This window comes from Microtus ochrogaster, chromosome 6 (genome assembly GCF_000317375.1).
Source record: "Microtus ochrogaster isolate Prairie Vole_2 chromosome 6, MicOch1.0, whole genome shotgun sequence".
Lineage (NCBI taxonomy): Eukaryota > Metazoa > Chordata > Mammalia > Rodentia > Cricetidae > Microtus > Microtus ochrogaster.
Genome location: NC_022013.1, coordinates 61,178,445 through 61,190,536, shown reverse-complemented (window position 1 = coordinate 61,190,536; position 12,092 = coordinate 61,178,445). Strand labels below are relative to the sequence as shown.

The following is a 12,092-nucleotide window of genomic DNA, read 5'->3' as shown; positions in this document are numbered from 1 at the left end:
TGGGACAGGAAGACGGGAGGTCTGTACACAGGCTTAGGGTACACATAGGATTCCATCCCCTGTGATGAAAGCGTATGGTTCCCCCTCTGTGGGTAACTTAACAGCTTCCTGTGAGTAGGAGGGTGCGGAAGTGTGGCCCCACCTGAGTGAACGTCTGCAGGATTCCCCAGGGTAGGTTCCCTTCTCTCTAGAGCATGGGAATTCTGTTTGCTGAATCAGCTCTCATGTCCAGTATGGTCGGCAGTGCCCTCTCCCTCCGGCAAAGACTCCCAAAGCATTATTTTAACCTGTGTGTTCTCCTGATTGGAGATGTTAGAAAATCCATGCCAAACTGTGGGTTGTTTCAACTAGTCCAGAAAAGAAGGGCTCACGTCAGTTTTGACAACAAACAAAACGAGTTTTTGTTCTATCATTTCTGTTTAAGAGAGTCCAGTTTCAAACTGAACACAATGTGTGGTTATTCTGTCGGCGATTTATATAGCCACAGGGGCGCCACACTTACACTGCATACATCATTGTATTTTTGAAATGTACTTAATGAACTTTTTTTTTCTCTTCTAGTAACTACTTCATTGCCTTAAATGAATGCATTCCAATAGAATTTGTAACAAATGGCCGCTCTGTGTTTGCGTTAATGCCAAACACGTTTAACAAATTTTTAACAAGGAACCCTGGCGAAATGCCAAGCTCCTAGAGGGACACTAGAGAAATGCCATAAATTTAAACTAGATTTTACCTTCTCACTTAGCTCAGCAAGTGTCTTAGGTGCCTTGCTCTCTCAGCACAGCGGCCTGTCTACTTCATGTCAGATAGCTGTACATTTTCATTACGTTTGGTGCTCAGGTGATGCCGACTTCCAGGGGCTTTTAAGCCCAGGCAGCTGTATCTCAAATAATATGAAGTAGTGTAGAAATAAATCTTTGTTTCTGCGAAAGTTTTTCATATCTCCTTTGGGTTGGTAACTGTATGTATGCACATACGTATTTCTATGTTTAAAATCCACAGCCAGCCAATTTGTTCGTAACAATTATTTAAACCAAGAAGTCTCACCTGGTGCTAGCTGTGCCCCTCCTTGAGATAGCTGGTAATACCTGGAGTCTTTTCATTGTCACGACCAGGAGTGAGGAGATGCTATTGGCATCTTAGTGACAGAGGTCAGGGAGACTGGAGGCCATCATTCATTGAGGTCAGTGCCTGACAGCAGAGAACTTTCAACCACAATTGTCCATATGTTTGAGACTGAGGAATACTGAACTAGAGTCCTTCAAAAGTAGGCTGGCCAAGGACCTGTGTTTTTTTTGTTGTTGTTGTTGTTGTTTGTTTGTTTTTAAGAAAAAAATTACAACAGATCACTCATTACTCCCCAACCAGTGTGTTAAAGATTAGATGGAGCTCCTCCCACCTGTGCTGATGGGGGACTTTGGTGTTTTCCTGCCCCTGCCTTCTGCTTTTGTGAAGGAGGTAATTCAATCCACCATACTTAGACCCCCAATGTAAACCAAGGTGGCATCAGAGCTTGCTGGTGGCCATGGAAGTGTGTGCACGGCCAGATGATACATAGCAGGTGCTCCCCTGAGACAAGGTCATTGCTGGGTGTCAGGAGTGGTCCAAGGCAAAGCTAATATGTGGCAGGATGTTGTCCGCTAGATTTCGGAGAATGAAGCCTCGTGTTGCAATGGCCAGGCAGTTTTTCATCTTGTATTCTAGACAAGAGACAAAAGTTGGTCCCGCTAAAGTATTAAAATAAAGCTTTATGAAACAGAGTATGTTGTGTTTAGAGGTTGTTTACAAGAGAAAGATATGAGTTAAATACTATCCGTGTTAGAGCTCACGCAAGTTGGAGAGGTGAAAGATAAGAGACAAAGACCGAGGTTTAAGAAATTCTGACCTAAGAAGAAAAAAAGGACTGAAGAGTCCAAAGGATGTAGGTTCAAAGGAGGCAAAGGAGGGCATGTGATTCAAACACTCAGTTCTCACGGATGCCGAGGGGCCACTACCCAAGCAAGTGGATGGGTGGTACCCTACGACTTGTTTGGGATAATTAATGAGGAGCTGCTGGGCAGACAGCCTGCTCCAAACATGAGCCATTAATACTCCTGACCACAATAATAATTACAAAAATAAATCCCAAGGAATTCACAGCCCCGTGTGAGGCCGTTTCCAGGTATAGGTTGCATATCAGTCTGAAGCCCTTCCTTTAAAATATGGGTGAGTCTCATCCAGCGGAAAGAGGGCAGAGATGAAAGGCAGAGCCCTCCTCTGCCGCCTCCTGCAGCTCTTCATCCCAACAGCCTCAGCCCCTGGCTGGAAGGCCAGCCCTACCCCCACCCTTCCAGCCCTGCAGTGTAACTCCGAAGTGTTACATTTTATTGCCCTGTGAGCTGCAGGAGGCCACTCTCAAGGTAAAATGCTGCTCTCCACTCATATTTTTGAATTATGGCTTCAAGGTGGTTGCTCCTATCAAGAAAATTAAATGATTTAACATAATTTGTTGCCACTTTGATCACAACAATAATAAATAAATCTTCATGAAAAAAACGGGAAACCCAATCCATCCCATTTTAAAAGATGTTAAGTTATAACACAGATGTAGTTATATGTTATTATTTTTATTATCAGCAGAAATGACTGTATTGGGCTTTCCTGTGCATAGTTGCTCAGGGGAGCTGTTCTATAGGATACCCCAAGCCCTGAAGGAGCCCTCTCTTCCTCCATGGTTAATTAGTCTATCAGGGGCTGGCCTTTTATGTGGGTACCATGTGCAATATGTTAGGGGCATCCGTGGCTGTTGTGAATGGGTGTCTGTTTTTGTACCTGGGGCACACTGCACACATTTGGGACACACATGGAACTGAGTGGACATTAACCCAGATGTCAAAAATAGCCTGCGTTTTACTACTGTTATTAAACAGTTTCCCCTTTAACCCCTCTGTGTTTACCAAAGACCCCTTCCTCCCAGCCCGTTTCTGCAAATCACCGATGAAGGGGCAGAGAAGAAAGCCATAACCAGGCAGGTGCCTTTATTCCAAAGAAAAACAGTCTGAAGGCACATTTATAGCTGGCTCTCCTGGGGGTGAATGTCCTGGGCCAGAATCTCCCTGTTGGGGTACATTGTCCCCCGTCCCTCTTGCACCCTAGGCAGCAGTGACACCAGTAGGGGTTTTTCTTGCCATGAAAGAACTAGCTTTACATCAACCATGACAGTAGTTCCAGACTCTTCAGTTCAAAATCTCCAAAAAATTCTCAGAAAAATGTAAATACCTCCATGATAAAACATCATCAATATTCGGGGGTACATACACTTGTGGATGTTTGTAATTGCTTGTCTGGGTGCAGACATGAGATCAAACTGTGTAAATAAGTCAATCTGCTTTTTTCCCCTCCTCCTCCAAGAACTTTTAAGCCTCCTTCCCCATCCAAAGTCAGAGGTACTGTTTCTTGGTTATTTATAATCAGTCTATCAAATGTATCCTTCCTGATCGCAGGCATTTGTCTCCTTCAGGGCACCAAGATTTAAAACCTCCTTCAGGTGTCAGTTCCTATGTCTGTATAGTCTGTTTCCCCATGAGAGTGTAGACTAAGTGAGGACATGGACTTTCTCCCTGCCCTTTACTGTGACTGTTGCCAACACCAGGCACATTGCCTGTGCAGAGTGCTGGTTTTCTGTTCCTCCAAAAAGATTCCTTCAAACACAGCATCTTACAAGCAACACCCACGTTTACCCCACAGGTCCCTCTGACAGCCCATACAGGAAGTAAGAATGAGAGAGAAAGAGAGAGAGAGAGAGAGAGAGAGAATTAAAAAAAAAAAACAGCGCGTGGCCAAAATGTCAGGCTTATATAGGAGTGAGAAGCTGGGAGGGGGCAGGGGCATGACTGGGGAAGTTTTGGGTGAGGGTGGGGTGAGAAGAGCTGAGAGGAGCCAAGGTACTTTTCCTGGTGCTGAGAGAGCCTGGGGGCCAGTGAGAGCTTTGGTATGCTAATAGACTCCCGAGGGAAGCCCAGAAGGTCTGGGGGTGGGGGGTCCCTACCTCACAAGTCTAGGCAGAACTTAGAGGATTTGAATGGGAAGGCTCTTGGAGCCCTGAGCTCTAAGTTGTTTTTAGATTACTGCCAATTTGACTTGCTTGTGGGTATAGAACTGAGGTCCTTACTACTCTCTGGTTGTCAGTTGTGTTGTGGAGAGGCTCGTCACCCAAAGTGGTGGTTCTCAGCCTGTGAGTGTTGCCTCCTTTTGGGGGGAGGGGGCATATCAAACAGCGCTTTTAAGGGAGTTGAGTATCAGATATCCTGCATATCAGATATTTACATTATGATTCATAACAGTAGGAAAATTACAGTTATGAAGTAGCCATGAAATAGTTTTATGTTGGGGGTGGGAGGGTCACCACAACACGGGGAATGGTATTAAGGGTACACACAGCATTGGGAAGGTTGAGAACCAACCACTGTCCTAAAGGATGTTGTCCTGCCTCTCCCCTGAGGAATGACACCCCTGTGTCCCCACAGCTTTCACACTTGGCTTTCTCTTTAGCAATGACAGGAGAAAGACATCTGCTAAAGAAGGCCCCGTCCTTCAGCTAAATCTGTTTGGGCAAACTTCCTTTCTATTAATTTAAAACAAACTGGATCGTAGCCCTAATTGGGTTAATTAATATAATTATGGTCTGCTGTAGGTCACTTCAACAGCCAGGGCTTGGGGTTGAAGTTGGAGTTGGGGTACAAAGGCTTGTTCCAAGGGAGGCTGGGTAGGGAGATTTCAGGACCCTGTCTGCTCTAATCACACCAGGAACTGTATAAACTCAGGGAGTGCTGGGCAAGCAAGAGCAATCTGCCCTTGCCCTCACCAAACTGGGCTATAGGTTTCACTGGAAACAGAAAGGAGAGTCACCTCTGTAGCGCGCATTTCTGAAGCGCTCACATGTTCCACGTGTAAGAAACAGGTAGAATTTAGGGCAATGGATTTTACTGGATTCAATACATCCAAAGTATTTTGACATGAAGTCAGTATTAAAAATTGTTCCTGAGATAGCGTTCATTCTTTTTTCCATTTGAAATCTTCACAATGTGGCATGCATTTCACACTTTAAGTATGTTTCGATCTGGATTAGGCGTGTTTTGAGTATTCGGTGGCCACATATGGTCAGCAGCTACCATAGTGGGTAGGGCAAGTCTAGACAAGAGAAGGAGCATGTGGCAGACTTCCTGGGTGACACAGTATCTCAGCTGAGAATAAGGAGATCGATCCGATGGAGAAATGCCCGGAATGTATGTGGAAAAAGGATGCACTTAGGAGATAAACAATGTTGCGATGCTGGAGAGTACAGCGTGGGGAGAAATAAAGAGCGGGCAAAGGCTAAAGGCGACCTTGCCAGCCTGGCCAGGGTTCATAGGTCCTCCATCCCAAGTGCTACAGGGTTACAGAGAGCTATGAACAAGGGTGGCACGCTGTAAACAACTGTGCATTGGAGTGGCCATAACCATTACAGAAGAGATGTTTGCAGCCTTGGAAGACAGAGCTGGGTCTTCCTTGCAAGAGAATACTGGAGAGGTTTAAGCATACTTGTGAGGGAGATCAGCCAAGCTGGGAATCACCTTACAGTCTGTAGGGTCCCTGGTTGGCATAGTTGGGAGGCTAGATCCCGTTTTTAAATGTTTTAAAAGTCCCTTCTTGCTTGCCCCTCAAGGAGTGATGCTCTCCATTGCAACTGCTGGCAACGTCCAGTTGGGGTTAGTTTGGTTTGGTTTTTCATCTTCAGGGGCATCTGAGCCTCTTGGTGAAAAAACTATTTCATTGAAGGATGGCAACACTTTTTAAAAAAATCATTTATTTGCATGGTAGACTGTTAAAATTTATGACCACCTCCATGCCAGTTCTCTGTCGTCTTTCCACTGAAAAGAATTAAGAAGTGTCCTAGGACCTAAAAGAGGTAGCTGACGTAAGGGCTGGGAGGGGTCCTCACTGAACGTGTGATAGGCGTGCTACTTATTCGTTCTCTTGTTTGTAGCTTTTTTTTTTTTAATGACATTTTAAGGTCAGTATTTAAACCATCTGGGACTTTTGAGAGCTCTCTTGTCTAAAGCTAAGGATTGTCTTTCCCACAGCAGTCCACAGTGACCATGAGAGAGACCCGTGTTCTGCTGTGATCTGGTGGCCAGCTAGAAACTCATCTCAAAACCGCATAAACAGTTGTTCTCTGCTGCTTTATCTTGGGAAACTATCAAAGACATTGGACATCGACCGTAAATATTTTTCATTTAGTTCCCCAAAGGAAACAACCTGTGTGTTTTAATACTGCCGCGCCTGCCCCTTTCCCGCCCCATCACAGGTCTCTTAATATATCGCTTAGCCCTTTAAAGGGATGATTAAGGAATGCTTAGCACACAAAAGAATGAGAGCTATGCACAGCTCATGAAACAGAAAGCGTGCTCAGACTTACAATTTTCATACAAAGTTTGCAGAGATTTTATGTGCCAGAGTGAGTAACCTGACCCGCACTAGAAACTCCCTAAATTTCTGCCTCTGCAGCAGCCACTCTTTGCCCTGAATCGAGTTTTTTAACAAGAAGAATTACCCCAAATTCCTCAAAGTGTGAGTTTGCCGAGTCCCATCTAAGCCATGCGTTCTGTGAACACTGCTTAAGGATGTCCTGAGGTAGATGCTTGCCGGGGCAGACTCAGAGATCTTTGACTTTCTCATCAGCCGGAAGGACTTGAGTGTAGCTGTGGATCAACAGCCAAGTCAGACATCCAAGGGTCGGTATAAAACGTGAGCTAGAAGGCAGGACCTGGTGGGCTATGCTTGCATTCCCATCACTCGGGAGGCTGAGGCAAGAGGATCGGCGATCGTGAATTCAACATCAGAATATGTAACAAGATCCTGTCTCAAAGAGTAAAATGAGACAAAATGTGTGTGCATGTGCGTGTGTGTGTGTGTGTGTGCGTGTGTACACCCACTCTTCCCTGCCACAGTCTCCAGATAGCCACATGATGTCCGTATGTTGGAAACACCCAACATTCCAAGGGTCTCTGAGTGGCAGTGCATGGAGCGCGTGGTTGAGCATGAGCGGAGAAGCCAGGCACAGCTGCAACTCCAGCGTGGCACGGCGTGTACACCACATTTTGCTATCCACTCCTTTGTTGACAGGCACTTAGTGCTGCTGTGAACAATGACACTTGGAGCGTTTGTGTTCGGGAATCTGTTTGAGTCCAGGTTTTCAGTTCTTTGGCGTGTACATGTGAATGGAATTGCCAGCTCCAACCGTCACTTGTCATTGCTCTTACAGGGCTTTCAAATGGTTGCTGTCACCCGGCTTGTAAGTGAGTGCTAACGCTTTTGGTGGATTGATGGCCTTTAACATTCTAGTCTCTTAGTTGAGTTTTTTTTTTTTTATTTTTAAGTAAAACCATAGTCATTGTAGAAAGCAAACATGGAAAGAAAAAAGTGACATGCAGTTTGATCATGCCACAGTGACCCATAAGAGAATCCAACACATCCGTTCCCCTTCCTTTTCTTTGTGGTTATCTGTAATGTGTGCACAGTACGGGACATGGTTTGAAGGGCCTTTTCTCAAGACACTTGGTGGGACACAGTTTCACTTCCTGTTCTGTTTGTCCTTCTGCTCTGCTCTTGCTCCATTCTCACCTGACCGGAAACAAAGGGAGTGGCCATGGCTGGGTCGGGGAAGGGGAGGGAGCCTCTGCCACACCACACACACGTGGCAGATGGTCCTACCAGTGTCCTTCCCTGTTAAATCATGTACTTTCTCGTTGCAGCTGTCAGAAAGGTTGGCTAAAGGGAAAGCTCTGCACTGCAGTCATTCCCACGTAATCTCCTGCCGCGTGGCTGTCTCCATTGCCCACCACCAGCCTCAGGGGCAGGCCCGAACGGAAGGGGGTTCCTCACCTTCGCTTTCCTGCGTGATTCTGGTCACCTCATCCCTCCTGCGTTTGGGTGTATGGGAAAGAAAGTGTATGAAGGAGGAGAAAGATGACAGTCCTTTCATTTTCTGTCAGGATTTGGACCTTTACAGTGTGACCGTCTCTGCTGAAAGCCACGTGGTGAGCGTTTTATTTCTGCTGCTTTGCCTCCTGGATACACGGCCACTGCACGGGATTCAAACTGTGGATTCAGTGTCTGTTGGACAGCTCTCCCTATCTCCCATTATCTTGCTGATCGGTCCAACTGGTCCTAACACATCAGATTACCGTGCAGTCTAAACTTGCTGCGGATGAGTGCTGCTGGTGGTGTTTATGCACCACGGTGCGTGGAGTGTTTGACGAGGAAACCAAAAGACTAAAAATTGAGAGCCCTCCTCTATTTCTTTAATCTGTCAGTCAAGGAACCACATTTCGATGGTGTTATCAGTTGTTACCTCTGGGCCAGGTTGGAAATGAAATCAATTTTTTAAACCACTAATAACTTGCCAAGAAATCGCCTTATGAGAACATGGTGTGTGTCTCTGACAGTGCGTGGCACATCTAAATTGGTCATTCATAATTTTACTGTCCTGTTCATGTGCAAGAGAGTGGCAAAAGCCTGAGGCGTTTGCGTGTAGCTACTCCACCTGCTCCTTGAACCCCACGCACGGCTGGGACATGACCCGGCCTCAGGCCCTTCTCGTTCTCACACATGCAGGTCTCCATGAACGAGCTGAGAGATTCATTCATGTTTCAAGATCCAAATGCTGTGCAAGCAGTGAGTGTGAGCTTGGGTCTTCTCTAAATGAAGGGTCATTTCTCACTGTTTTTTTTTTTCTTAAGAAAATGTCTCTAATGTGGATTCCAAAGCATTTTCAACATCAAACGTGCAAGCATTGATGAATGAAGAACAATCACAAAAGTTGTGTGTCTGTAAATAGCATTGCACAGGCTGTCTGTGGGTACGGTAGAGTCATTATCTAAAGCACATGCCAGAGAAAGAGACCGCATTCCGAGGTCTTCTACATACAATGACAAGGTACTTAGGAGATTTCTACTCCTGCTGCTTCCTCTGAAGATAAAAAATGATTAGTCATTACAACTTCATACAAAACCCATAACTGAGCCTGGCAAATGTGCAGCTCTTGTATTGACCCATTCTTGTCGAGGGGAGGAACCCTCCTTCCTGCATTCCTAAAGGACAAACAGTGAATTTTAGCATGAGTGGCCTTAATAAATACAATTGTCTTTCTTTGCTGCTGTGGAAAGGGTTCTAAGCAGAAGCTGCTGAAATCTTGCATTGAATCAAATCATTATTACTTTCCAAAATGTTGGTGCAATTAACTCTGGACCTCTCTCATGAGCCATAGAGATAGAAGACAAACCCCTTGTTTGCTGGGGAAAGGAAACTGTTCCTGAACTGCACCCTTTATTCCTGGTGCATCAGGACTAATATATTCAAACAGGTTTCCTGCTGTGGGCTTCGTTCTTGTCGGTAAATTGTGAACTATGTAAAGCTTACATGTTAACATAAATGCTCCAAATACATTCGTGTTTTAAAAGTTTGACCTTTAACTATCAAAAGGATGTAGGTCGTTGTTAGAGAAGGGAGCAGAGTTCTTTGCAAGTTAATTTAGTATTTTTTGGTGAAGTGTGGCAATGAAAACCCAAGCCACAGACTGGTCCCCAGGTATGGTTTGGGTATCCTCAGAGAAGTCCTCACAGCCTACCACCAGGTCATGACTTGAACTCTGCAACTTGAAATACTTGAAATAGGAAGTAGGAGAACCAGGATGGTAAACGGGGTCCTTGAAGTAGCACACAAAGCGATCAACCATGTGTATTTACCTATTTCTACATTTGTGCCAATTTTGTCACAGCTATTGTTTGGGGGATCTTTTTTTTTTGGCCCCACTTTTGTTGGTTGAAAGTATTTTTGATCTTACATTCATGTGAATGTATCATTTGGTCCCTGGAAAAGTGAATTCCATCTAACACAACATTTTTTCCCATTTTCTGTAATATTCTCTGACGTTTGGGGATTACAAAAGAAACCCCTTTTCACACATTGAAAATAGTGTCTGGGTTTACAACAAACACTGTGACGTTTGGAAGGTATTTTCTTTCTGCAACCTTGAGCAGGCTCCCTTCTAATCCGGTATGACTGAAACTAAACAAAAACAAGGTTGTGCTAACCCTTAGGAGGAATTGGTTGAAGTCTTACCTTGCGCAAGAGCAGGCTTGTATTTATAACCCCTTTTGATTTCTATATACAGTCTCGATTTTGTATTTAATGATTTTGTGTATTCAGTATGCACCTTCACAGTGTGTCAACTTTCCTTTGAAAGTGGGTTTTACTTTTTAAACAGTGTTTATGATGAGACCTCAAATGTGTTGATATAAGCTCTCTCTGCCGTGTTTTTGTGTAGAGTTGCATTTGGATGCTGCCAGGGGTCCATGTATCTAGTTCCCTGAGACCCTTGTTTGATAGTGCTTCTTGTAATATTTCTTCAAGTGAGTGGCATGTGGGTTGTGATATTGACCATGTGATTATGGACATCGATATGAAAAATAAATAATAAATAAATAAAATTAAGGAACCCTCAAAACTACCAATGGGCATGTATTAGCCAGTCATTGTAACCTCATGTCTAGTAAAAATACCATGTGCAAGGTATGTACAGCTCATAACTTTGTTATCATGTGTATGAGGAGTACTTTGTGCTGATTGTCTTATTTATATTCATCAAATAAACCTTGTTTCTTTCCGAAGTAACTGCGTTCCATCTTTTACAAATATGCTGTGTGACTGTCTCTAACACTTTAGGGGCCATTGGTTACCATTTGAAGAAACATACAGGCCAAAGAGGAAAGTGAGAGAGGGGAGAGGGAGGGAGGGAAGGAGGAAGGGAAGAAGGGAGGAAGGAAAGTTATTGTCTTTATTAACTGGAAAGGCCAGGATGGAAATCTGCCTTAATGGGCAGCTGGTCATGCAGTTCAGATCAGGAAGTTAGGTCGTGGGCCATGCCTCCTTCCCTGTCCATTCCCTTCCTTTCAACACACACCCTCCACGTTCCCTTTCTTCCCCCTCCCACCTCTCTCCTTCGCTTCCTCATTGTGCTGGTGGCGTTAGTCTGTGCAGGCTCTCTTCTTGGTAACAAAGATCTTTCTGGGCATTTGAAACATTCACAGAAGAGACTTTTCCTTTTCAATATCCACTAATGTCCCCAAAGGGACAGGCACCTTAGCTCTGTTTGGATTTTAAATCCTTCCTTTTGGTGGGAGCAGAGAGGATGAGGCTGTGTGGTTGACAGCCTCGTTGCCTGAAGGAGCGAGGTTTCTAATGGGAAAATTGTGGACTCCATCTGAGAAAAGAGAGATGGAAACTTAGGCAGGAAGAATTGCGATCAGCACTGCCCCTGCTTGGATGTCCACGGTCACCCGTGTGTGGACTCATGGGCCCTGGCAGCCTGAGTTGGATAATAGACAATACCTCCTCACGGTGTTGGCGTCTTGCTCGATGTCCATTTGAAGACTACAGAACCAGGTCCAGCTTTCCGTTAGAACTCTGAATTACGTTAGCACCATGGAATTTCCAGTTCTTACCAAGAACAAAACTGCTGAGTGGTCGCTAGAAACTGTGTTTTACCAGATGGGGAAACTGAGGTCCAGGATAAGCAACTGATCTAGGCAGATGTCTCAGCTGATCCTTGACCACAAGGAAAATATCATTCCGCCTCAGTACTTTGGGTTTATGGGGTTGACTTTTCTGACAATCAGGTACACCGGGGCCTTGTTTGTCCTTTGCATTTTATTGTCTTTTGTAGAAAGAGAGCTCTGTCAGGGAAGAATTTCTCACATCATAGGCCTGCTGAAGCACTTTTCAGGATGGTTCGTGTCAATCCAGCTAGCCTGATGGAACCCTCACTTTGTAACCAACAAAGCCAGCCCCTGGGTGAGACAAACAGTAGCCCACATGTTGTTGGACCAGTCGGCCACTGCAGAGCTCCCTGGGGCCTCACAAGTGAGACTTGGGCACACTTGTGGTTTGGGTCTCCAAGTCTCCCACAACTGCCTCTACTGTCTGTGAACTGCTCTTCCAGAAGACTGGAAAAGACAGCCTCACCCTGGATCCTGAGCTGCAGCCCTGCTGACGAGAAGGAAACAGGTAGT

The 12,092-nt window shown here is 45.0% G+C and overlaps 1 protein-coding gene across 12 annotated transcripts in view; it reads left to right on the top strand.

Moving 5' to 3' along the window:
- Erc2 (ELKS/RAB6-interacting/CAST family member 2) overlaps positions 1-10,685 on the top strand; it is a 907,844-nt gene extending 897,159 nt beyond the window's left edge. For all 12 annotated transcript variants that reach the window (XR_003377058.1, XR_003377054.1, XR_003377057.1 and 9 more), the window contains one exon: positions 7,776-10,685. The gene's annotated coding sequence lies outside the window, so the exon portion shown is untranslated. The remainder of the gene's footprint in view (positions 1-7,775) is intronic.
- Positions 10,686-12,092: the final 1,407 nt, after the last annotated feature.